The sequence below is a fragment of the Plecotus auritus genome (genome assembly GCF_963455305.1).
Source record: "Plecotus auritus genome assembly, chromosome: 15".
Taxonomy (NCBI): domain Eukaryota; kingdom Metazoa; phylum Chordata; class Mammalia; order Chiroptera; family Vespertilionidae; genus Plecotus; species Plecotus auritus.
In genome coordinates, this window is record NC_137781.1 from 14,078,396 (window position 1) to 14,103,956 (window position 25,561).

General features: G+C 46.1%; 1 long non-coding RNA gene across 1 annotated transcript; it reads right to left on the minus strand.

The window, feature by feature from the left end:
• Nucleotides 1–1,091: 1,091 nt before the first annotated feature.
• Nucleotides 1,092–16,996, minus strand: LOC308239015. Its single transcript, XR_013959676.1, has 3 exons — nt 16,684–16,996; nt 4,905–5,028; nt 1,092–3,954 (listed from the first exon to the last, which is right to left on the minus strand). It is a non-coding gene; the product is annotated as an uncharacterized lncRNA (long non-coding RNA).
• Nucleotides 16,997–25,561: the final 8,565 nt, after the last annotated feature.

A 25,561-nucleotide genomic window follows, 5' to 3' on the forward strand; every position in this document is an offset into this window, starting at 1 on the left:
CCGCTTCCTCTTCCTTCTTTGCAGTCCGGGTTCCTGTCAGGCACTCTCCTCAGAACCCTGGGAACTTGGCTCTGGCCACCTACCCCCTGCTGCACGTGCAGCCTCCTGCTGGTATGTCAATATGCAAATTGGTCATTACTGGGACACCGTAATGGACAATTAGCATATTACCTTTTTATATGTATAGATGACCATCTCTCTCCTCATTTCCTGAGAGAATCATTGTTCCCTCTGTGGCAGCAAATATTGTCCAGAAGTGGACTATTTCCATCAGAATGATCAGGAATGCTGAATTGTCACAAAACACACAACCTGGGATTAATTACACAATTATTCTTCCTCTAGCTTTGAGTTCCTGCTTGTTGTGATAACCTTGAGGTGAACACCATACAGGGGCTTAGGGAATCCCCAAAACCATGAGATTCTTTTTGCAACCAATCACTTCAGCTACAAAAAGAACAAACAAGACTCAGGACTGGGTCATCTGTGGATAATGTTCAGAAGAGGCAATTTTCATCCAACATACTGCCGCCTCTTCTACTCACTATGAAAACAGTGTTTGTCGCAATATTAGTTGTACTTCACAGTGTTACAACAAATGAAACCAGCCTATGCAATGTCACACAAAATGGCACTGGGCTCCTTTGCAGTATGTAAGACATACTATGAACAGATAATATAATTCATATTGTTCACAGAAGCACAACAAAGGACTCTTCTTCTGGGTGGTCATTGACCTCACCAATAATACAGGCACCAGGCTAAAATAATTAGAACCAAAAAGTCATGCAGATTTTCCTTAAAGGATTTGGTCAGCAATACAAAATAAACCAATATTGGCCAAAGAGTGATTTTTTGCCATTATTATGTGCCTTCCAAAGCGCAGAGAGTGTGGGATCCCACCATATATGTTCCCCTCTCCATGCTGACAGATCACAACTATCTTTTCAAATCATCCCAGGCAGTGAATATAACCAATAAGATTAAAGGTAGAAAAGCAAAAAAACACCTTTACTAAAAAATCATAAACTAGAACAGAGGACAACAAGCAGGTTGGTGAATTAGAACCTAAATCAACTCATCAGAGGATAATGTGAGAACAACGATAGAAGCACAAAAAAGAACTCCTTTTCTGGGGGACCACTGACCTCACCAACATTAGAGGCACCAGGCTGCAAATTAGAACCACAAAGTTATGCAAACTTTATTTCATTGCCTTGGTCAGTGGTATAAAATAAGTCAATAATGGGCAAAGAGTGATTTTTCTGACATTATTATACGCTTTACATGGCACTGAAAGTTGGGGAACCCACCATAGCTGTTCATCTCCCCATGATGATAGATCACAACTTCCTTATCAAATCATCCAGAGTGTGAAATTTTAAAAAAATCTACAAAAGAAAAAACATCTTTACTAAAGATCATAAACCAGAACAGAGGACAGTAAGTAATTTGCAGGTTGGTGAATTAGAAAGTAAAACAATTCACAAAAGCATAATGTGATACCCACAATGTCCCTGAAAGTGGTAGCACTCCTTAGCTTAAGATGAGTTCTCTGGAAAAACCCTGGGTCAGATGCATTCCCTAGTCAGAGAGAAAGGAATGAACATCCTGTCAAGAGCTTGAAGTAATCATAATTTTCTCAAGCACAAGTGAGAACACAGAATACATTTCCCCTGAGCACACAGCGTTTGTGCCTGATGCACACTCTTCGGGTGAGCCAGGTGGTAGAGGTGAAATTTCTTCAGCTACAAATGCTCACTGGGACATCAATCGGGTAGTAGGTCTGGGCTTGTTAGCAAGTACAATGCAGCTTCTTCAAACCTCACTTGTTCCTGAAACTTATGAGGAATATATCATAAAGCATGTTCCATTAAAAAAGGTTTAAATTCATGAAAAAAGGTCCCAAAGAGTCTCCTTCAGTGTTGTTATTCTAAGTGAGAAAAACAAAACATTCCCTGCACATTTAACACTTCTCTCCAGGGTGAACCCTAAAGTGTCTAATGAGGCTACATTGTTGACTAAAAACTTCCCACATTCAGTACACTCATATGGATTCTTAACAGTGTGAACTCTGAGATGTACAGTGAGGTGAGCCCTTAGATGAAAAGACACCCCATTCTCTACACTCATACGGCTTTTCTCCAGTGTGAACTCTGTGGTGTTGTTTGAGGGTAAACTAATCCCCGAAGGACTTTGCACAATCATAGCACTCATATGGATTGTCGCCACTGTGAACTCTCAGGTGTCTAGTAAGGTTAGACTTACGGCTAAAAGACTTCAAACATTTAGTACACTCATATGGCTTCTCTCCAGTGTGAACTCTCTGGTGTACAGTGAGGTTAGACCTTCGACGAAAGGACATCCCACATTCTCTACACTCATATGGCTTCTCTCCAGTGTGAACTTTGAGGTGTAAAGTGAGCTGAGCCCTTCGAGGAAAGATCATCCCACATTTTCTACACTTATAAGGCTTTTCTCCAGTGTGAATTCTCTGATGTTGTTTGAGGCTAGACTCATCCCTGAAGGACTTTCCACAATCACAGCACTCATATGACTTGTCGCCACTGTGAACTCTCAGGTGTCTAATAAAGTTAGACTTACGGCAAAAAGACTTCCTACATTCAATACACTCATATGGCTTCTCTCCAGTGTGAACTCTGAGGTGTACAGTGAGGTTAGACCTTTGACGAAAGGACATCCCACATTCTCTACACGTATAGGGCCTTTCTCCAGTGTGAACTCTTTGGTGTTGTTTCAGGGGAGATTTACAACGGAAGGACTTCCCATAATCACAGCACTCATATCGCTTGTGGCCTCTGTAAACTCTCAGGCATTTAATAAGGTGATGTTTCTGGCTAAAAGACTTCCCACAGTCAGTACACTCATATGGCTTTTCTCCAGTGTGAACTTTGAGGTGTAAAGTGAGCTGAGCCCTTCGAGGAAAGGACATCCCACATTCTCTACACTTATAGGGCTTTTCTCCAGTGTGAATTCTCTGGTGTTGTTTGAGGCTAGACTCATCCCTGAAGGACTTTCCACAATCACAGCACTCATAAGGCTTGTTGCCACTGTGAACTCTCAGGTGTCTAATAAGGTTAGACTTATGGCTAAAAGACTTCCCACATTTAGAACACTCATATGGTTTCTCTCCAGTGTGAACTCTGAGGTGTACAGTGAGGTTAGACCTTCGACGAAAGGATATCCCACATTCTCTACACTCATATGGCTTCTCTCCAGTGTGAACTCTGAGGTGTACAGTGAGGTTAGAACTTCGAAGAAAGGACATCCCACATTCTCTACATTCATATGGCTTCCCACCTGTGTGAACTGTCTTGTGTCGAATGAGGTTAAAGATTCGTCTAAAAACTTTCCTACATTTGTTACACTCAAAAAGCAATTCTCCAGAACAGACACCCGGGCATTGAACAACTTTCAGGTTGTGGTTGGCAGCATTTTCACATTCACCCCACTGGTGATGACTTTTTCCATCAAGAAATTCCTGTGAAATCTCACTGCCACAGTGTAGCTCCTCAGTGCTGAGAGTGGCCTGGTGCTTGGGAAGCTCTGAGTTGTATTGTAAGTCTTCCCCAACCTCCCTGCTGGTTGAAGGCACTGAAGATAAGTAGAAGCTGGGCGTGCTCACAAAGGAAGTCTTGTCCATAGCTTGTTTCCAGGGCCCCTGTCCACATTCATTTCTCTGTTTCTGTTGAGGGTTTGCACTAAAACAGAAGTCTCCAACACATGCGTCACTACAGAATGCTTTCTGCTCAAAATATGCTGCATGAGATCCAGTCAGGTGCAAAATACCTTTTAACACAGTGAAACACAGCTTACACAGAGGAATATTCTCGGTGCTTGGAGCTGTCTTAGAAGCCTTGACCTGCGACTCTCCTTTTATAGATACACTCTGATCAAAACAGGCCTCATCACCATCGATTTTATGCCAACAACCTGAAAAGTGAGAAAGGGTAAGGAAATGAATGTGGTGACAGGGGGAAGTCCCATTGCAAAAGTGTGTTACACATCACACATTAGTTCCATGCAATTGTCTGAAAATAAGAGATGTGCATGAAGGATTAATAAGAGGCTCTTGTGACTTTCTGGGCTAATGAAGATCACAACACAGGGAGGCCTCACCATAAATATGACACAAACATGGCAAGCAACACATGGATGAGCATATGGCTCTCCAGCTCATCCTTCAACTAACAGCATTCAGCACAGATTGCTTGCAGAAGACAGGAGCAAGCTGTGCAAGAAGTTGGTTCCGTCTTACTCCAAGTAAAATTCAATAAAGGAGTAGCTGGTTTCAAGGACCACTTAGCACATATGTGCACCTCATAACACATGTGCAAGTCAATGTTGCATAATACTGCAGAGGCACCAATGCAGAGGAAGAGGTGATGAAGAAGTGAGCAGTATGCACTGGGCCAGGGCCACATAGCTTGCTATAGTATTCAGGGAACCGAATATTACAAACAATTGAATGGGGGCCTTACAAGAACAGCCCATAATTCATGTAGTAAAGACGATAATATGGCACAGGTTTCCACAAAGAACCTTTTAAAGAAGGAGTGCAGAAGTTGAAGCCATTCATGTGGACACTATCAGCCTCCCATGAAGAGAAAGTGCAAGCTGGGACCCATTAAGCTCACTGCAAAACTCCTGACTCCCTAACACTTCCTGTACTTTTTGAGGTTACAGGTGTTAGGGATGTTTATAGAGTCCTTTGCTCAGGGCTCCCATCCAGCTCATCTCTGGCATCCACAGCACATTTGACAGGACAGTGGGGGAAATTAGCAGAGGCAATGTTCTGGCTGTGAGAGAGAAAAAGCTACGGATGAGGAATAAATGAAGAGAGGTCATCATCTCAGGACACTGGCAGAATGTGAAAGTCTTACCTACAGATGTTACAAGTGCAAAAACTTCCAGCATCACATCGCAGTACAGAAGTCTCTGAACCTCATCAAGGAGCACCCACTCCTCCTGAGAGAAGGTAATGGCCACTTCCTCAAAGTTCACATCCTGTCATAATGGGGACAGTACAGCCCATGATCAGATTCACTCATAACATTCTAAGGATGTCATACTCCCCACCCTCCACACCCCATCTGCTCTTTGCACTCTTTACATATGAGAAAATACCAGGCCTTCATCCCTTGAATGCCGCTGTCTTCTTACATTCCTGCTGATATTTTTCTTCCCGCAATAATTAAGGCAGTTGAGCAGATAGAAGATACCTGAGATCTGGACCTCCCATGTACACCACACTGCCTCTTATCAATACAGTGGGTGTCAAGAACATAGGTTAGAGAGTGATGTTGGTCATAAAGAGAGTGTGAATGATTTCACACTGCTCTTGTCAGGAATTAGCTTTTTAGCCCCTCCGATTTTTCCTCTAAGACACCAAAAACAGGGCATCACACTTCATCAGCCTGACCCCATTCCCAAGGTGCTGAGTCCATCACTTTTCACAATCTGCTGCTCATAGTTCTTTAAACAACACTTCTCTCACACAGCTTCATTCCCATAGGCACAACTTCAAAGGTAATGCAGGGCAGAGTTGAAGATGGCTGCCGACAGGAAGACAGACTGCAAGATAGTGCGTGAGTGACAGAATGAAAGGAGTGTCTAGTCGCACGGGGAGTGCTTATTTGTGAGTTGAGGGACATCTATACTCCAAGGGACTATTGGGGATTGCCAGAGAGGGTACCCCTGACCGTGCAGCCTCCACTGCTGCTGAAATCCCTCCTGGAGCAACCGGCTCTGATGCGGAGACTGCACCATCTTGAAGGGGAAAGTGGCTGTTATTGGAAGTCTAAAAATCCCGGGAATCTACAACAACAACACTCAGGGAACAGCTGCGAACCCAGGAATACCAGACCCCAAGCAGCGTGAATACGCGGACTCAGAGGAGCTCTGCACCTTCTCATGGAAAGGTAAGATTTCGCCTAGGTAAACGTGAGGTCTGTGATCCAGGTAGGAGAGAGAAATGCACACAGTGGGAGCTAGAGGATCCGGGGAAGTCTGCACCCCCAAAAATTCACGGCCATTGGGGCTAGAGTGATCCGCATATGTGTAAGGGGATCTGCAGGGCTGCTAACAGAAGGGAACTCTAAAAAGCAACCGATAACTGAACTGGGTGCAAAAGGGCGGCCTAAAAATTTTAACAGTGTGCTGGCTGCTTAGAGCCAGGGAGAAAAAAGACTGCACAGACTTGCGCGCAGCACTGGAGAGTAAAATTCACGAGTTCATGCACTTACTCTGGCTCTTTTTACTTTTTCCTTTTTTTTCTCTTAAATCTTTGCTTTTGATTACTAAGCCCAGAACATAGGATCACCCAATTGGGGACTTTAAGAGACTGCAGGGGGAAGTTGTTTTTTGTGGAAGCTGGGGATTAGAGCGGGGAATAACAATCAGAGAAGCAGCTCTGGGGCAGCCCATTTCCCCAAACCAGTATTAAGTGCGACAGGGAAAACAAAATCTAAGCACTAGGTAGAGGGGACTCATAGACCTGGAGGTCAATCCAGAAACACTGCCACCCAGAGGTTGAATCACAAATTGACTCTTGTGTAAACACAAATAAAGGAGTATAACAAAGAAGTACTGCCTGCTTGAAAAACAGGACTGTGGCTTACAACACTGAGGAGCAGTGGAACGCAGGGAACTTCAATACTGTCCTGACTAGGAAAAAGGTGTGCCAAACAGAACAGTAGAGGAAGTGAATGACCTTCACTACTGCACATTTTTATTTTTTCATCTTTTACTTTTTTTCTTTTTTCCTCACTTGATTTTACCTTTTTAATTATTACATTTCTATGTTTAATAAGTATTATTACTACTACAATTTTACCTTTTCTTAAAGTGTCATTTTATTTTCTCTTTATTTTATTTTGGGATTAGTGTTCTACATTCTATTTTCATCTGTCCTTTAGCATCATTTTACTCTACCTCAACTTTATCTTTATGCCAACACTCTCTTCCTCACTTTTCCCCTTTTGTTGTCCTGTTTCTCTTACCCTATTCCTGCTTTAGATTTTCACTATTCCTTTTTTTTACCCCATTAAAAATTCATCCTACTTATATATCTAATTTCCAATCCCCTGCTCTAAGTCCATATACATCTCTCTCTTCTATTCACTATCCAAATTTTTTTCTCTCTGTCCTTTTATTGTTGTTTGCTCTATTGTTGATTATATTCAGGTTTTTTATGCTTGTATGTGGGATTGTCGCACTTTTTCTTTTTCTTTTTTTGTTTTGTTTTTTTGCTTCTGTTTTTCCTCGCCTCACTTGATATTAGTTGTTATTTTTAGTTTGCATTCATCTCTAGGTATTTTTTTTAAATATACTTTTATTGATTTCAGAGAGGAAGGGAGAGGGAGAGAGAGAAACATCAATGATGAGAGAATCATCGATTGGCTGCCTCCTGCACGCCTCGCATCGGGGATCATGCCCGCAACCCGGGCATGTGCCCTTGACCAGAATCGAACCTGGGACCCTTCAGTCCACAGGTGGACGCTCTATCCACTGAGCCAAACCGGTTAGGGCTATCTCTAGGTATTTGTTGCTTGCATTTGTTGGGATTAGTGGCTGTTCTATTAGTTTTCTCCCCGTATAAATAGTTTTTTCCCCTCCTCTTTTTTATTCTCTTTCTTTTCTCTCTTACTTTTTTCCTTTTCTCAATTTCATTTTTGCACTCCCCCCCCCTTTTTTTTTCTTTCTTTCTTTCCCCCTAATTCTCTTTTCTCTGGTGGTCACCTTTATTTTGGGTTATTAGTATCATGAATACATTTGTGTTCAGTGCCTTGTTGTGTTGTATCTTGGGCCTTTAAATCAACATAGCAGAGAGAGAACTATATAACCAGACACACGGAGAAGAGAGATCATGGGGAGAAAAAGAAACACCCTGCATATGAAAGAAAAGGAAGCATCATCAGAAAAGGAAGTAAACGAAATGGAGGCAAGCAACCTGTAAGAGAAAGAATTCAGAGAAATGGTCATAAGGTGGCTGAAAAGAATGGAAGACAAATTCAATAATATGTGTAAGAACCAAGAAGAAATGAAGAAGAACCAAGAAGAAATGAAAAACTACATTGCTGCTATAAAGAACTCAATAGAAAGCATCAAGAGTAGACTAGAAGAAGCAGAGGAATGCATCAGTGAGCTAGAAGACAAGGTAGGAAAAAATACCCAAGCAGAGCAGCTTCTAGAAAAAAAAATTAAAAACAGGAGGAGAGCCTAAGGGAACTTTTGGACAACATGAAACAAAACAACATCCGCGTAATAGGGGTGCCAGAAGGAGAGGAAACTGAGCAAGGAATAGAAAACCTGATAGAAGAAATGAGGACAGAAAACTTCCCTGATATAGGGAAGAAAAAAACTCACACAAATCCAAGAAGCTGCCAGAGTCCCAAACAAAATATGCCCCAAAAGACTGATGCCAAGGGATATTATAATTAAATTGGCAAACACCAACGACAAAGTAAGAATCTTAAAAGCGGACATAAAGAGACAGAAAGTTACCTACAAAGGAAACCCCATCAGACTAGCGACTGATTTTTCAAGAGAAACACATCAGGCCGGAAGGAAATGGAATGAAATATACAAAGTCATGCAAAGGAAGGGTCTGAATCTAAGAATACTGTACCCAGCAAAGCTATCAATCAAAATTGAGGGTGAAATCAGGAGCTTCACAGACAAAAAAGAACTAAAGGAGTTTATTACCACCAAACCAGCAATGCAAGAAATGCTAAAGGGTCTGCTGTAAAAAGAAGAAATAGTAAACAAAGAAGGAACACAGGGGTAAAGAATAAAAATGGCGACAAGTACCTATGAAAAGTAACTTTAAATGTAAATGGATTAAATGCCCCAATCAAAAGACATAGGGTAGCTGAGTGGATAAAAAAAAACATGACCCATATATCTACTGTCTTCAGGACACCCACCTCAGAAAAAAAGACGCACACAGACTGATGGTAAAGGGATGGAAAAAGGGTTTTTCAGGCAAACGGAAATGAAAAAAAAAGCTGGGGTAGCAATACTTATATCTGACAAATTAGATCTCAAAGTGAAGGACATAACAAGATATAAAAAGGCCACTTCATAATACTAAAGGGAGCAATCTAACAAGAAGAAATAACTCTGGTAAACATATACGCTCCCAATACACGAGCACCCAAATACATGAAAAAACTACTGGCTGCCCTGACTGATTTGGCTCAGTGGATAGAGCGTTGGCCTGCAGACTGAAGGGTCCTAGGTTCGATTCCGGTCAAGGGCATGAGCCTTGGTTGCGGGCACATCCACAGTGGGAGGTGTGCAAGAGGCATCTGATTGATGTTTCTAACTCTATATTCCTCTCCCTTGCTCTCTGTAAAAAATCAATACAATACATTAAAAAAGAAAAGAATAAAACTATTGAAGGATATCAAGGAAGAGATTGACAGCAATACAATCATAGTAGGGGACTTTAGTACCCCACTATCACCATTGGAAAAATCCTCTAAACAAAAAAATCAGCAAAGAAACATCAATCCTAAATGACTCACTAGATCAGATGGAATTAATTGACATCTTCAGAACATTTCACCTAAAGCCACAGAATATACATTCTTATCAAGTGCACATGGGTCATTTTCAGAGACAGACCATATATTGGGTCACAGGCAAAGTCTCTTCAAATTCAAGAAGATAGAAATCATATCAAGCATCTTCTCACATCACAATGGCATAAAACTGGAAATCAACTACAATAAAAACAATCCAAAAAAATAAAACACCTGGAGACTAAATAGCATGCTATTAAACAATGACTGGGTTACCGGAGAGGTCAAAGAAAAAATAAAAAACATCATGGCAACAAACGACAATGAAAACACAATAATCCAAAATCTATGGGACACAGCGAAAGCAATCTTGACAGGGAGGATCATAGCTCTACAAGCCTACTGCAAAAAACAAGAAACAATGGTAATAAATTACCTAACCCTACAACTCAAAGAGTTAGAAATAGAGCAACAAGAAAAGCCCAGTGTAAGTAGAAGGAAGGAAATAATAAAGATCAGAGTGGAGATAAACAACATAGAGACAAAACAAAACAAAACAAAAACAACACCAGAATTCAACAAAACCAAGAGCTGGTTCTTTGAAAGGATAAACAAGATTGATGAACCGCTAGCCAGGTTCACCAAGAAGCAAAGAGAGAGGACCCAAATAAACAAAATCAGAAGTGAAAGAGGAGAAATAACAACAGACCCAACAGATATACAAAGGATTGTTAAAAAAATACTATGAACAACTCTGTTCAAACAAACTGGACAACCTGGAGGAAATGGACATATTCCTAGAAAAATACAACCTTCAAAAACCCAATCAGGAAGAATCTAATCATCTCAATAGGCCAATAACTATGGAAGAAATTGAAGCAGTCATCAAAAAGCTTCCAGCAAACGAACACCGGGGGTCAGACAGCTTCACAGGTGAGTTCTACCAAAGATTCAAGGAAGAACTAAAACCTATCCTATTCAGACTATCCTCAAAAAATCAAGAGGAAGGAACACTTCCAAGCTCATTCTATGAAGCCAGCATCACCCTAACACCAAAACCAGATAAAGACAACACAATGAAAGAGAATTACAGGCCAATATCCCTCATGAGCATAGATGCCAAAATCCTCAACAAGATTCTAGCAAATCGGATCCAGCAGTATATAGGAATATCATACACCATGACCAAGTAGGATTTATCCCAGGGATGCAATGTGGTACAATATCTACAAATCCGTGATACATCACATAAACAAATTGAGAGATAAAAATCACATAGTCATATCAATTGATACAGAAAAAGCATTTGACAAAATCCAACACCCTTTCTTGATAAAAACTCTCAGCAAGGTGGGAATAGAAGTATACCTCAACATAATAAAAGCCATATATGACAAACCCACAGCCAACATCATGCTCAATGGGCAAAAACTAAAACCATTTCCCCTAAGAACAGGAACAAGAAAGGGATGCCCACCCTCATCACTCCTGTTTGACATAGTACTGGAAGTATTAGCCATTGCGATTAGACAAGAATATATAAAAGGCGTACAAATTGGAAAGGAAGAAGTAAAACTGTCCTTATTCGCACATGACATGATATTGTACATAAAAACCCTAAACATTCCATTAAAAAAAATTATTAGACTTAATAATTGAATTTGGCAATGTAGTGGAACACAAAATTAACGCTAAGAAATCTATGGCATTTCTATACACCAATAGTGAACTTACAGAAAGAGAGACTAAAAAAGCAATCCCATTTACCATCGCACCAAAAAAATTAAGATACCTAGGAATAAACTTAACTAAGGAGGTAAAAGACCTATACGTGGAGAACTACAGGACACTGAAAAAAAGATAGAGGAAGACGTAAACAGATGGAAGAACATACCATGTTCAAGGATTGGTAGAATCAACATCATTAAAATGCCCATACTACCCAAAGCAATCTATAGATTCAATGCACTCCCCATTAAAAAACCAATGGCCCTTTTCACAGACCTAGAAAGAACTCTCCAAAAATTCTTCTGGAATAAAAAAAGACCCCAAATAGCTGCAGCAATCCTGAGAAAGAAGAACAAAGTAGGTAGGATCTCAATACCAGATATGAAGCTGAATTACAAAGCTGCTGTTCTTAAAACAGCCTGGTACTGTCACAAGAACAGACATATAGACCAATGGGATAGAATAGAGAACCCAGAAATCGACCCAAACCACTATGCTCAATTAATATTTGACAAAGGAGGCATGGACATACAATAGAGTCAAGACAATCGCTTCAATAAATGGTGTTGGGGAAATTGGACAGATACATGCAAAAAAATGAAACTATACCATCAACGTACACCATAATAAACTCAAAAAATAAACTCAAAATGGATAAAGGACTTAAACATTAAATAGGAAACCATAAAAATACTAGAGGAATCCACAGGCAGTGAAATCTCAGAGATATGCCGAAGCAATTTCTTCACCAATACCGCTACTAGGGCAATGGAAAGTAACAAGAAAATAAACAAATGGGACTACAGGAAAATAAAAAGCTTTTGCACAGCAAAAGAAACCATCAACGAAACAATAAGAAAGCCCACTGTATGGGAGAACATATTTGCCAGTGTTGTCATCGATAAAGGTTTCATCTCCAACATTTACAGGAAACTCATACAACAAAACAAAAGGAAGATAAAAGATCCAATAAAAAAGTAGGCAACAGACCTAAATGGATACTTTTCAAAAGAAGACAGAAGGAAGGCCAAGAGACATACGAAAACACTAGAGGCCTGGTGCACAAAATTCATGCACGGTGGGGGGGGGGTTGTCCCTCAGCCCAGCCTGCACCCTCTCCAATCTGGGATCCCTCTCACAATCCAGGACTGCTGACTCCCAACTGCTTGCCAGCCTGCCTTCCTGATTGCCCCTAACCACTTCTGCCCGACAGCCTGATCACCCCCTAACCACTCCCTGCAAGCCTGATTGATGCCTAACTGCTCCCCTCCCAGCCTGTTTTCCCCTATCTGCCCTCCCCTGGAGGCCTGGTAACCCCTAACTGCCATCCCCTGAAGGCCTGGTCACCCCTAACTGCCTTCCCCTGCAGGCCTGGTACCCCCCAACTGCTCTCCCCAGCAGGCCTGGGTCCTCCCCAACTTCCCTCCTCTGCTGGCCTGGTCACCCCCAACTGCCCTCCCTTGCAGGCCTGGTCCCTCCCAACAGCACTCCCCTGCTGGCCTGATCGCCCACAACTGCCCTCCTTTGCAGGCCTGGTCCCTCCCAACTGCCTTCCACGGCTGGCCATCTTGTGGTGGCCATCTTGTGTCCACATGGGGGATGGATCTTTGACCACATGGGGGCAGCCATCTTGTGTGTTGGAGTGATGGTCAATTTGCATATTACTCTTTTATTATATAGGATAGAGGCCTGGTGCACGGCTGGGGGCCAGCTGGTTTGTCCTGAAGGGTGTCCCGGATCAGGGTAGGGGTTCCCTTGGGGCGTGGGGCAGCCTGGGCGAGGGGCCTGTGGTGGTTTGCAGGCCGGCCACGCCCCCCGGCGACCCAAGCAGAGGCCCTGGTATCTGTGGTATATTTATCTTCTACAATTGAAACTTTGTAGCCTGGAGCGGAGCCAAGCCTCCTGCTCGCTCCGTGGCAGCAGCCATTTCTGTTGGGATTTATTTATCTTCTATAATTGAAACTTTGTAGCCTGGAGCGGAGCCAAGCCTCCTGCTCGCTCCGTGGCAGCAGCCATTTCTGTTGGGATTTATTTATCTTCTATAATTGAAACTTTGTAGCCTTAAGCGGAGGCCAAGACAGGCCAGGGTTGCAGAAGCTTGGCTTCCTCCATCACCGGGGGCAACCCTAGCCTCCTGCTCTCTCCAGCTCCGTGGCTGCCGCATTTTTGTTGGGATTTATTTATCTTCTATAATTGAAACTTTGTAGCCTTGAGTGGAGGCCTGGGCCTGCCAAAGTTTGTGGAAAGCTTGGCTTCTTCCATCGCCGGGGAAACCCAAGCCTCCCTCCTTGTCGCTCTGTGGCTGCAGCCATCTTGGTTGGGGTTAATTTGCATACTCACTCCTGACTGGCTGGTGGGCGTGGCTTGTGGGTGTAGCAGAGTGGTGGTTAATTTGCATATTACTATTTTATTAGCTAGGATACTCAAAGTCATTAATTATCCGAGAGATGCAAATCAAAACTACCATGCAGTACCATCTCACACCTGTCAGAATGGCAATCATCAACAAATCAACAAACGACAAATGCTAGCGAGGATGCAGAGAAAAAGGAACCCTCGTGCACTGCTGGTGGGAATGCAGACTAGTGGAGCCACTGTGCAGAACAGTATGGAGTTTCCTCAAAAAACTAAAAATGGAACTCCCATTTGACCCAGTAATCCCACTTCTAGGAGTATATCCCAAGAAACTAGAAACACCAATCAGAAAGGATATATGCACCCCTATGTTCATAGCAGCACAATTCACAATAGCTAAGATTTGGAAACAGCCTAAATGCCCATCAGGAGATGAGTGGATTAGAAAACTATGGTACATCTACACAATGGAATACTATGCTGCTATGAAAAAGAAGGAATTCTTACCATTTGCAGCAGCATGGATGGACCTGGAGAGCATTATGTTAAGTGAAATAAGCCAGGCAATGAAAGAAAAATACCACATCATCTCACTCATTGATGGAAAATAAAGAACATTATAACCTGATGAACAAAAAGATAGATACATAGGCAGTAAAGTATCGAACAGACTGTCAAATTAAAGTGGGAAGGCTGGGGAGTGTTGGGGAGGGGGGGAAAGAGATCAACTGAAGGACTTGTATGCATGCATATAAGCACAATCAATGGACACAAGACACTGGGGGGGGGTGGGATGAGGGCATGCGACAAGGGGTAGGGGAGGCTGGGTGAAGGTTAATGGGGAAAAAAGGAGATATATGTACTACTATTTGTAATACTTTAAACAATAAAATTAAATTAAAAAAAAAACCAAAGGTAATATAAATTTGCCATGGTATGGATATATTTTTTCCTAATCACCTTCTTTTCCAAAAATATAGCTCACCACCTCCAAAATCTAGTTGTCTCTTACCCTTCCTTACCCATGCCAATGGAGATGTATAAGCCTGGGTAACACTGATGAATGCTACTTCATTCCCATCAACCAGTGTGTCACTCCCAACAACAAAAGGCTGGTGGTTAGTTAAATGGCACCTAAGCTCTTAACCTAGAATGTAGCACCCAAACACCTGTCTTTACAGGCAATTACCCTAAAATTCACCTTATTGTTACATCCAGCGACCACCAGAAATAGACTCTTCTTTCATTCCCTCTTATGTCAATGTCATGGTGCTGTGGCCATGAATTCACATTCCCTCTCCAAGTGCACATCACTCTTTCCACCACACCTCTCTCACACCTGCACTTCCACAGCCCCGCCCCCATACTCATCTCCTGGCCTTTTACTTATTACTCAGCATGTGTGGTCAGAGGATGGTTGCCAAATGGAATCAGGATCAAGCACTGCCCAGACTCTGACAGTCCACACTCATAGAGGCAGCCTTGAGTCCTGCTATGTAGGCCTCTCTCCATGGCTGTTTTTTTCCTTCAACCTCAACTATTAAGAGCAACAATCAGATCTCAGATCCATAGGCCACCTCCTGTGATGCTGCACTTGATGTCCCTTCACTAGTCACAGCCAACATCTCTCAGTTAACCGTCACTGAAGTCCCAGCCCCGATGGCCCTCTGCACCATGCCCAGTGAGTCTCACAGATGACTACTCAAGCCTCTAAGCTAATCCACAAGACTGACTGCAACTCCCCACAGCCAGGCCACACAGAAGGTCACAACAAAATCCTGGTGAATTTAGAAAACTTGATATGTACCAGCCCTAGTCTCATCTTGTTTGAATTATTCTTCGGCCTCCAATTAATCTCAGCTCCACTCATCTTTTGAAGGCCTTGGCCACTGCAAAAATATTTTCTCTCCCCCACACTCTACGTGACAACTTCTGTCCATATGCTGTGTTGTGACACCCACCTCCAACAAACAGTGGCCCCAGCAAGAAAACCAGTCCTCAGGCTCACACTGTCCCTTCTGAGCTACTACTCCCATTACCAACCTGACCATGATTCCCTGTATGTAAGTGATCTACAGTCCTGGCTGATGTGTCTCAGTTGGTTGAGCACAGACTCATGCACTGGTGAGGTCACATGCCTAGGTTGTGGGCTGGACACACAGTGGAGATTGTGGAGGTGGCAACTAATCCCTGTTTTTCGCTCATCACTGTTTCTCTGTCTCTCTCCCTCCCCCTTCCTTTCTACATCTGCTATCAATAAAAATATAGATGTATTTAAAAAAAAAAAACATACCAGCAATTTCCTTATTCAGCTCAATATTCACTCCAAGTCTGCACATTCTGGACCCTGTGTCTGGAGGACCTCCCACTCATCACACTGGTGGCCAAAAACAAGGTCCACTTTATGAAGGCCTCGTCGAGGCCTCAGGCTTAGTGTCTGTTCAAAGTCCCCAGGTCCAAGGGCTACAAGAGCTGCGGACAGTCCCAAGGCTCTCCTATCTCAGAAGTTACCAGTGTGTGAGGCCCTGAAATAAGCTCCACAAACCCGGACCCCTAATCGATTCAGCATTTGCAGGAATTTGTGGAAAGAAAAGGGTCTGTTGGGAGCTTGGCAACCACCAGGCTCTATGGCTCAGGCTGCTCAGTGCCCTTGCCCAGCCCCGAGGCCAGGTGCCCTCCAGATCCTGTATGATCTCAGGGCTCAGTCCTCAGTGCTCACTCTTGCCAGTTCCCTTATCATTTACAGGACTTCCCCTTCCTGTCCACAGCTGCTGTCCTCTGTCTTCTAGTCTGTTCTTCCTCTGAGCAATGGTAGGAAAAGTTAGACCATTACCCCAGAGAATGTCCCTCTTTCTTTCACAACCCACTGTCCTGAGAATGAAAGTAAAACTCCTCGTGCAAAACCACACCTCATCGTTGTTGCCTTTAGACCCAAACAGGCCCGGGTTTCCGAATTCTCCCAGCTCAGTCGCACCATCACGTCCTTACAAGGTGGCACTGCAGCCTTCCACCCTCTTCCCCATCATCCACGTGTCACCCACGAGGGACTCACCATTCTGAACGCTGGGACCTGGGCGGCAGGACCTGAGAGGCGCGGGTCCCCCAGGCTGGAGGGTGAAGTGGGGTCAGGCTGTGGGAACGCTGTGAGCAGAGAGGAGTCCGGGAGGCACGGAGACCCGGTCTCGGTCTGTTGGGGCTCAAGGAGCCTCAGACACACCCCGCACCGCAGGCAGCTGCCCCCCAGGCCTCCTCCTCCCGACCAGCGCCCTGAAGCCTCTGACTCTGTGAACAAAGACCTAAAACGTTAAAATGACTACCAAGAGGAGGAAGGCGGAAGTCCCCCCTTAACCGGATGCGCAGACACCAAAATGCCCTTTAGCTCCGCCCACATGAGTGCAGTTCCTTCTGGGTAATGTAGTTTTCTCACCGCCCAACGGAGTACTAGCCTCCCAGACAATTTTAGGTGAATAAAGGTGTGTGGCAGAGAATGTGATGCTTGGGGAGGGACTAGATGGGACCAGAGTCCTGGCTGACTGGGGCAGACTAACAGATCTCTGAGGGGAAGAAGGTGGGGAGGAATGCAAGAGATCCACCAAAGAATATATACAGAGGGGGACATGGGAGACATTGATACAACTATCAACAATAAAAAATATATGTATTTTCATAAACTTTAAAATACTGTAGCTGGTGTAGCTCAGTGGTTGAGCCTCTACCTATGAACCAGGAGGTCATGGTTCTTTTCATTTAATTTTATTTTTAAATTTTTTATTGTTTAAAGTATTACATGTAGTATTACATATGTCTCCTCTTTCCTCCATTGGCTTTTCACTGGTCACCCCCACTCCCCAGCACATGCCCTCACCTCCCTAGTGTCTGTGTACATGTGTGCTGCTTATATACATGCATACAAGTCCTTTGGTTGATCTCTTACCCTCCTCCCCCAAATCCCTGCCTTCCCTTTGAAGTTTGTTGGTCTGTTCGATGCTTCTATGTCCCTGAATCTATTTCCGTTCATCAATTTATGCTGTTCTTATATTCCACAAATTATGAGGTCATCTAATACTGGTTCTTTTCCTGGTCAGGGCACATACATGGGTTGCAGGCTCAATTACCAGTGTGGGGGTGGAGTCATGCAGGAGGCAACTAATCAGCAATTCTCTCTCATCATTGATGTTTTTAATTCTTGCTCTCCCTTCCACTCTCTAAAATCAACAAAAATATTTCAAACGAAGTATATACATATATGCATAGGCCATGGACATAGACAATAATGTGGTGAGGGACTAGAAGCAGAGGGGGCAGGGTAGAGGGAGAAAAGGGGGGAGGAATATGGGGGGAAATTAGGAACATCTATAATAGAGTCAACAACCCTATCTAATAAGGAGAGAGTATGCAAATTGACTGTCACACCATCACAAAGATGGAAGTGCACATAATAGAGGGGGGTTGTTTCTGTAACACAAGATTTCTGTGCCCACAGCGGAGGCGGGCTTTCTGTAACACAAGATGGCTGCACCCACAGTGGAGGCTGAGTTCACGTAAGGAGCCTTAACTAGCTATCAGCAGAATCCTGAGGCTTCATGGTGCTGGGCTAGGGCAGGGGACCTCAGGTCATGCCCCCCTGCCTGGCAGGCCTTGACAGGGGCCCTCAGGCTGCACTGAGGCCCTGGTGCTTGGCCAGGGAACCTGAGGCCACACCCCTTGCCCTGGTGCCAGGCCAGGGGACCTGAGGTTGGGGCCACAGCCACAGCACTGGGCCAGGGGACCTGAGGGTGCACTGGGGAACCTGATGCTGCACCCCCTGCCTGGCATGCGCCAGGGGGCCTGAGGCCATGCCCCCTGCCAAGCGGGGCTTGACAGGGGAACTCAGGCTGTGCCCCTCACCCAGCAGGGCTCGACGGAGTACCTCAGCCCACACTCCCTGCCTGGCGAGGCTTGAGGGGGGACATCAAAGCTCACTCCCTGCCCTGGCCCTGGCCTGGAAACCTCAGGCTGAGCCTCCCACCCCAGCGCTGGGCCAGGGGACCTCAGGCCGTGACCCCCCATCCTGGTGCTGGGCAGAGGGACCTGAGGCTACAGTCCCTGCCACAGCATCAGGCTGGGGGACCTAAGGGTGTTCAGGGGGAACTGAGGCTGTGCTCCCTGTCCAGTGTGTGCCGGGGGACCTGAGGCTGTGCCACCCACCTGACGGAGCTTGATGGGGGACCTGAGGCTTTGCCCCCCGCCTGGCGGGGCTTGACAGGTACGGGGCTGGCCGCCTCTGGATCTTGCCCAATGGAGGTTGGGCCGGCTGGGTCTGTGTCTCTCATGATTTCAAGGCGCAGGTGGGTGGGGCCTTGACTATGGGTTCCACAACGCACCCCAGACTCTGACAGGAGCAAGATTTTCATATACATTTAACTAATTTTATTTCATTTTTTAATTTAATAAATCTTTATTGTTCAGATTATTACAATTGTTTCTCCTTTTTACCTCCATAGCTCCCTTCCACCCGGTTCCCACCCCACCCTCTGCCCTTACCTCCCTCCCACTGTTCTCATCCATAGGTATACAATTTTGTCCAGTCTCTTCCTGTAGCCCCCACACCCCTTTCCCCCTGAGAACTATCAATCCACTCCCATTCTATGCCCCTGATTCTATTATATTCACCAGTCTATTCTGTTCCTCAGATTTTTAATTCACTTGATTTTTAGATTCACTTGTTGATAGATATGTATTTGTTGTTCATAACTTTTATTTTTACCGTTTTCTTCTTCTCCTCTTCTTAAAGAATACCTTTCAGCATTTCATATAATCCTGGTTTGGTGGTGATGAACTCCTTTAGCTTTTTCTTGTCTGTGAAGCTCTTTATCTGCCCTTCAGTTCTGAATGATAGCTTTGCTGGGTAGAGTAATCTTGGTTGTAGGTTCTTGCTATTCATCACTTTGAATATTTCTTGCCACTCCCGTCTGGCCTTCATAGTTTCTGTTGAGAAATCAGCCGACAGTCATATGGGTGCTCCCTTGTAGGTAACTAACTGTTTTTCTCTTGCTGCTTTTAATATTCTTTCTTTGTCTTTTGCCCTTGGCATTTTAATTATGTGGTGTCTTGGTGTGGTCCTCTTTGGATTCCTTTTGTTTGGGGTTCTGTGTGCTTCCTGGACTTGTAAGTCTATTTCTTTCACCAGGTGGGGAAGTTTTCAGTCATTATTTCTTCAAATAGGTTTTCAGTATCTTGCTCTCTCTCTTCTTCTGGCACCCCCATAATTCTATTGTTGGTACGCTTGAAGTTGTCCCAGAGGCTTCTTACACTATCTTCAAATTTTTGGATTCTTTTTTTCTTTTTGCTTTCCCGGTTGAGTGTTTTTTGCTTCTTTGTATTTCAAATCTTTGACTTGATTCTTGCGATCCTCTAGTCTGCTGTTGGGTCTCTGTATAATATTTTTTTATTTCAGTCAGTGTATTTTTAATTTCTAGTTAGTCCTTTTTCATATCCTCGAGGGTCTCATTGAATTTATTGGCCTTTTCTAGGAAATTCTTGAAAAACCTTATAACCGTGGTTTTGAACTCTATATCCAGTCATTTGTTTTCCTCCATTTCTTTTGTCTGTGATCTGTTTCTTTGTCTCTGCATTTTCGCTGCTTCCCTGAGTTGGTAGGGTGGCTTTGTGTGCTAGGTGTCCTATATGGGCCAGTGGGTCGGCCTCCCAGTTACCTGAAGTGGACACTCTTGGTGCACCCCTTTGTGGACTGTGTGTACAGCCTTGTTGTAGTTAAGTCTTGATTGTTGTTGATGTCTTTGGGAGGAATTGACCTCCAGGCCAATTGGCTGTGAGGACCCGCTGTGTCTATAATGGAAGAACTGCTGCACTGGAGACACGCTTATGGGGCAGGACTTGCTTCAGTGGGGCTTTGGTGCTCACTGAGTCTGCCTCTTGAATGTGTCACTTATGGATGTGAGGAGTTGAAATATGGTGTTGTCTCACACTGACCACTAGATACACTAGCTTCTGGATCTCCAATGGGGTGCTGGTCAGCTATTGCCTGAGGTTGCCCAGCAGGAGGTACAATGAGAACTACAGTTTTCTCCTCTTTGCTTGGGGTTTGGAGATTTTGGAGCTGTCTGACCAGAGCTGCAGTTTGTTTGGTTAAGCTGCAATAGGGCAGGCCATTTATATGCAAAAGCCACTGCGAGGAGCTTGGGTGGGTTTGTAGATTGTGTGGGGTGGGGTCTCAGGGACTCACTAGGCTAGGGTGTGGCAAACAGCGATGGCTGCCAGTCAGCCATCTCTGCGTTTCCGTGTTTCCAAGTCCTCACATCCCGTGCCCCAGTGCAGTAAACAATGAGTGCTGGGCACACCTCTGCAAGAAAGTCACCCTCACTTTCCGACCCGATGGCAGACAGTCCAGCTTCTCACCATAGGAGTTTGAGTTCCCAGCATCTCCCCAGAAACTGGAGTTCAGAGTAATCTGGAGCTTGTCTCCCTTCGGGTTGAAAGAAGCAGCGCACCCAGACACCCGCCGCCAGCCCGATTCGCGCGCCTCCGTACCTCAGCTTTTCAGCACTTGTGCACGTCTCAATGCTCTTTTCTCTTTCCTTCTAGTTGTAGAACTTCCACTCAGCCAGCTTTCCCGTGATTCTGGGTGATAGACATTTAGTCTTTTAGTTGTAGTTTTGAAATTATTGTGCGAGGCAGCAGTTTAGGTGTTTACCTACGCCGCCATCTTGGTTTCTCGATCCATTTTACTAATTTTCTTTCATCTCTGACATTTCTATTATAGAGAAAGGGCAAATAGCAATTACCGACCCTACCTCAGCCTTCTAGCCCGGGATCTTGATCTAATGTCCCGTCCCATCCATGCCATCTCCCCTGCTCACCCCATCCAGTCGCTGGGCCAGAGGCTTGACCTCATGGGGACCTCTTGCCCTGGACTGCTCTCATTCCCATCACTCTGTCCCTTCACCTTTCTTCCTCCCCGCTCTAGGATGCGTCACAATTATACCCTTGCCCACCGCCCACCTCGGCTGATTTGCCTGGCAAACCTCTAACCCTGGGAGACCTGGTTCTGTATTCCTGCTTCCCCACAACTGAAGCCCCCGAAAACAGACCAGTCACCATGGGCGCTTCTCCAGGTGTCAACCTGGAAAGGCCCTCAGCACTGGCAGACTTGAAACCATTGTACTTGGGGTCTGTTACAGCCCCAAGGCCATGCCCCGATGCACAGGGGCCACGCGGTCCTGCTGGCCTTGACCCTGTCCTCCTCCGTCCTCCGTCCTCTGTCCTCCGTCCTCCTGTCGCCTGCCTTCTTCCAGCCCTGCAGGCCTCCCTGCGGTCCCCAGAACACACCCTCGTCCTTGCCATTCCTTCCTCTTACCTTGCGGTAGGGCACTTAGTGCTCCCTGGAATCACACCGTTTACTTGTCAGCCTTCCCTAACGCCTGGGAGGCTCCGGCCCTCACTCTGTAGGTGCTCAGACCCGTATTGAGGACCATCTCGGGGACCAGGCAGCTCAAGGGGAAGGATTTCACTTTCCTTGGGAGAAGTCTAGTCCTCAACCGCCCGCAGACGATGAAAGGGGGTGCTGGGGAGGAAGTGGCCTGGCACAGGCAGCCCGAGGGGCTCTCACTTGCACAGGTAGATCTCTAGAAGCATCTGGGTGCTCGGGGTGAAGATGCAAGGAGCCACCGTGAACACGACCGTGTCCTTGTACACCAGGTCTCTGGAATTAACTGCAATAGAAGACACGGTCCTACTGGTGACCTGGATCCACATCTCCCTCCCCCGGCCTCCAGCTGCTCAGTGCAGCCACCTGCAGGCACTCACTTGTGCTGTCTTTCCTCCAAAGAGGCCATGAGACTCCAGCTCCACCCACCACACCATCTCCCCTCTCCTCCCAGGGGAGACTGCCCCTCCCCACACAGTCCCTGCTGCAAAGGTGGTGGCCTCCAGGGGGACTGACCATGTTTTCAGACTCTTCCACCAGGGAGACCGAGTAGGAAATCAGGCCGGAGAAGTTGGCAGATGGGAACTCCGTGGCTTCCACGTATAAGGTCTCCTTCAGAGGGCTCTCCAGGGGGGCAAAGGTATAGGTGTGGCAGCCAGGCCCCAGCACCAAGTCGAAGGTGCCCGTGTTGTCGGCTAGGAGAGAGAGGATGGACCACCAGCTGTCACCTCACCTGCTGGCTCAGGGTCCCAGCTCCTCCCTCACAACTCCCTTCTGCTGCCGCTGGCCGTGCAGAAGCTGGGCCAGCTGCGCATGCTCCTGGGGCCTCCTGCTTCTAGTCTTCCAGAGGCTTCTCCGCTGGCCTTGAGCCAGGCCTTGAGGGGTCAGACTGTACAAGGTAAGCCTTCCACCAGGACCCTCATAGCTCGCCAGCCCAGAGGCACAGCCCTTTCGATTCACTGCAGGGGTTCCAGTGTGACTGGTGCACTGTGGGTTCCCAGCTCCACAGACTGTATCATGGCTGGCCACCTCTAGAGTTGCCACAGACCCAGCATCTTCAACCACTCCAGGGCCCTGGGCTCCCCAGAGCTGCTCCACCCCAGGATGCTTTGCTATGTAGTGGGGGGCGAGGGGTCCTAAGTTCACCTGCTGCAAGCCCTTTACCAGCCCTCTCAGTTGTTCTGCACTTGACCGTCTCTCTGACCTAGCTGCTGGTTTTAAAACAAAGCTAAGGTTTCATTGTGGACTATGTGCCAGGAACTGTGGGGAAGGCTCGCTGGCTCATTGGCCTCCTCACCCACAAGAGAGAAAGGTGCTATGATTATCATACCCGTTATCTGGATAAGGAGGGAGAAGAAGTGGCGAGAAGCCTTATGATCCAGGCACAACAGGGTCATCTTACCTGGAAGGCCCTTCTGGCCCTTGCCTCACAAGCTGGCCCTGATCCCACGCTGGATGCAGGCTGGTCCATTATATTTTTATTTATTTTTTTTAAAATATATTTTTTATTGATTTCAGAGAGGAAGGAAGAGAGGGAGAGATAGAAACATCAATGAGAGAGAATCATTGATTGGCTACCTCCTGCACGTCCCCCTACAGGGGATCAAACCTGCAACCCGGGCATGTGCCCTTGACCGGAATCGAACCCAGGACCTTTCAGTCCACAGGCTGATGCTCTATCCACTGAGCCAAACCAGCTAGGGCAGGCTGGTTTATTATAAACCACAGGTTCAACAAAGGCCTGGCTGAAGCTGAACAAGGCTCCACTTTCTAGAACAGGGGCAGGCCACCTGCCTGCCAGGTTGATCAGGGCTGAAGGTGGCAACGTGTGACGTGGTGCCCAAGATGGACATGGCTGCACCTGGCTTCCTGGCCTCTGCATTCTGGAAACCTAGTCTAGTGGGGTCCAGGTTCAGAAATGTCAGCAATGGAGGCCGTTCTTCTGGCAGGAGAAACGGGGAGACACCGTTACCTAATCTGCATAGGCAATCACTATCGTTCTAGCTATTGTGCATGTTGCCCCCTCCAGACACAAAAATCCTGCAGAACGGGCACCCACACTGGGGAAGGAGGCCCTGAGGTGCAAGGCCTCACCTACGGGTGTAGACAGAGTTCGGTGGCTGTGGCAGCCAGACAATCCTAGGCATACAGGTCTGGCTACAACAGACCCTGACCTGCACCTCTAGGATGCCAGCAGGTTTCTGAGGGGACCCTGCGGGGGTGGGGGGGGTTAGCCACAGCTCACTTGGAGGTGAGAGAGGAGGCAGAGCTGGTGCAAAGTGCTCACCTTGGAGCCGATAGACTCTGCCCTCTTGGCCTCTTCCTTGGCGGTGTAGAGAACCAGCCAGTGGTTCTTTAACACGCAGCTGGGCTTCTGAACGCTCAGCACCATCTGGGACAGATTCTTTATTTCTGGGCAAGAGACAATGCCAAGGTTCGGGGCGTCTGGGGGCCAGCACTCCGGGGACGGGGGCTTGTGTATTGAAGTGCCGGGGACCTCTGCCCCCTGTGCTGGCCCAGGCCTGCATTGAGGCCATAGGAAGCTTGCGATCCTTGGGCCCACTTTGAGGGAGGGTGGCATTGACCCCACAGGGCAGTCCGCAAGCACCTAGAACAAGGCCTAGCATGGCCAGTTCAGTGAGGGATTCCTTCCAGCCTTGGTGTGAACCAGGACATCCGTTCTATGGCTAAGACCTAGAACCTTAGGACCACACCAAGACTGCTTTTGCCGGAGACTGTCAGCGTTCCTGCCCCAGACACAGAGGGTTTTTAGAAGAGTCTTACATGTCCTTTTGTGCCTTCCTTTAGTCTTCTCGTCCACCTTGCAAGGCAACGGTGTCATGCCCATTTTACAGATGGCAAAACAAGGTCAGGGATGTCAACATACTCACGTTCATAGCCAGGAAGTAACTGTGTTATAGGACACCAGATCCCATGCTCTCTCCATGGGGCTGTGGGGCCTCCTCCTTCCTACTAACAAGCTTCAAGCCATTGGTCAGAGACTTGATTGGCCAGATCAGGGACGTGGGCCTGGAATCTGGTTTGCTGAGGGGCAGGGCTGTGAAGCCAGGGCAAGGCGGAGCCCCAGGAGGGAAGGTGGCAGCAGCCCAGGCCAGGGCCAGTTCTTTCTTACCCTCGGACAAGAACACCTTGGTCTTGTCTACGTCCTGGATCTTTTTTTTTTTTAATTTAATTTTATTTTTTTTAATTGTTTGAAGTATTACAAATAATAGTACCTATGTCTTTTTTTTTCCCCCATTGACCTCCGCCCCGGCCTCCCTACCCCCCAGTACATGCCTTTACCTGCCCCCTCGCCAGTGTCTTGTATCCATTGGTTGTGCTTATATGCATGTGTACAAGTCCTTTGGTTGATCTCTTACAGACCCCCCCTCAACCTCCCCTACCTTCCCGCTGTAGTTTGACAGTCTGTTCAATGCTTCTTTGCCTCTGTATCTATTTTTCCCCCATTTCTTTCCTTTAAAAAATCTTGCCTTTGCAGACTAGA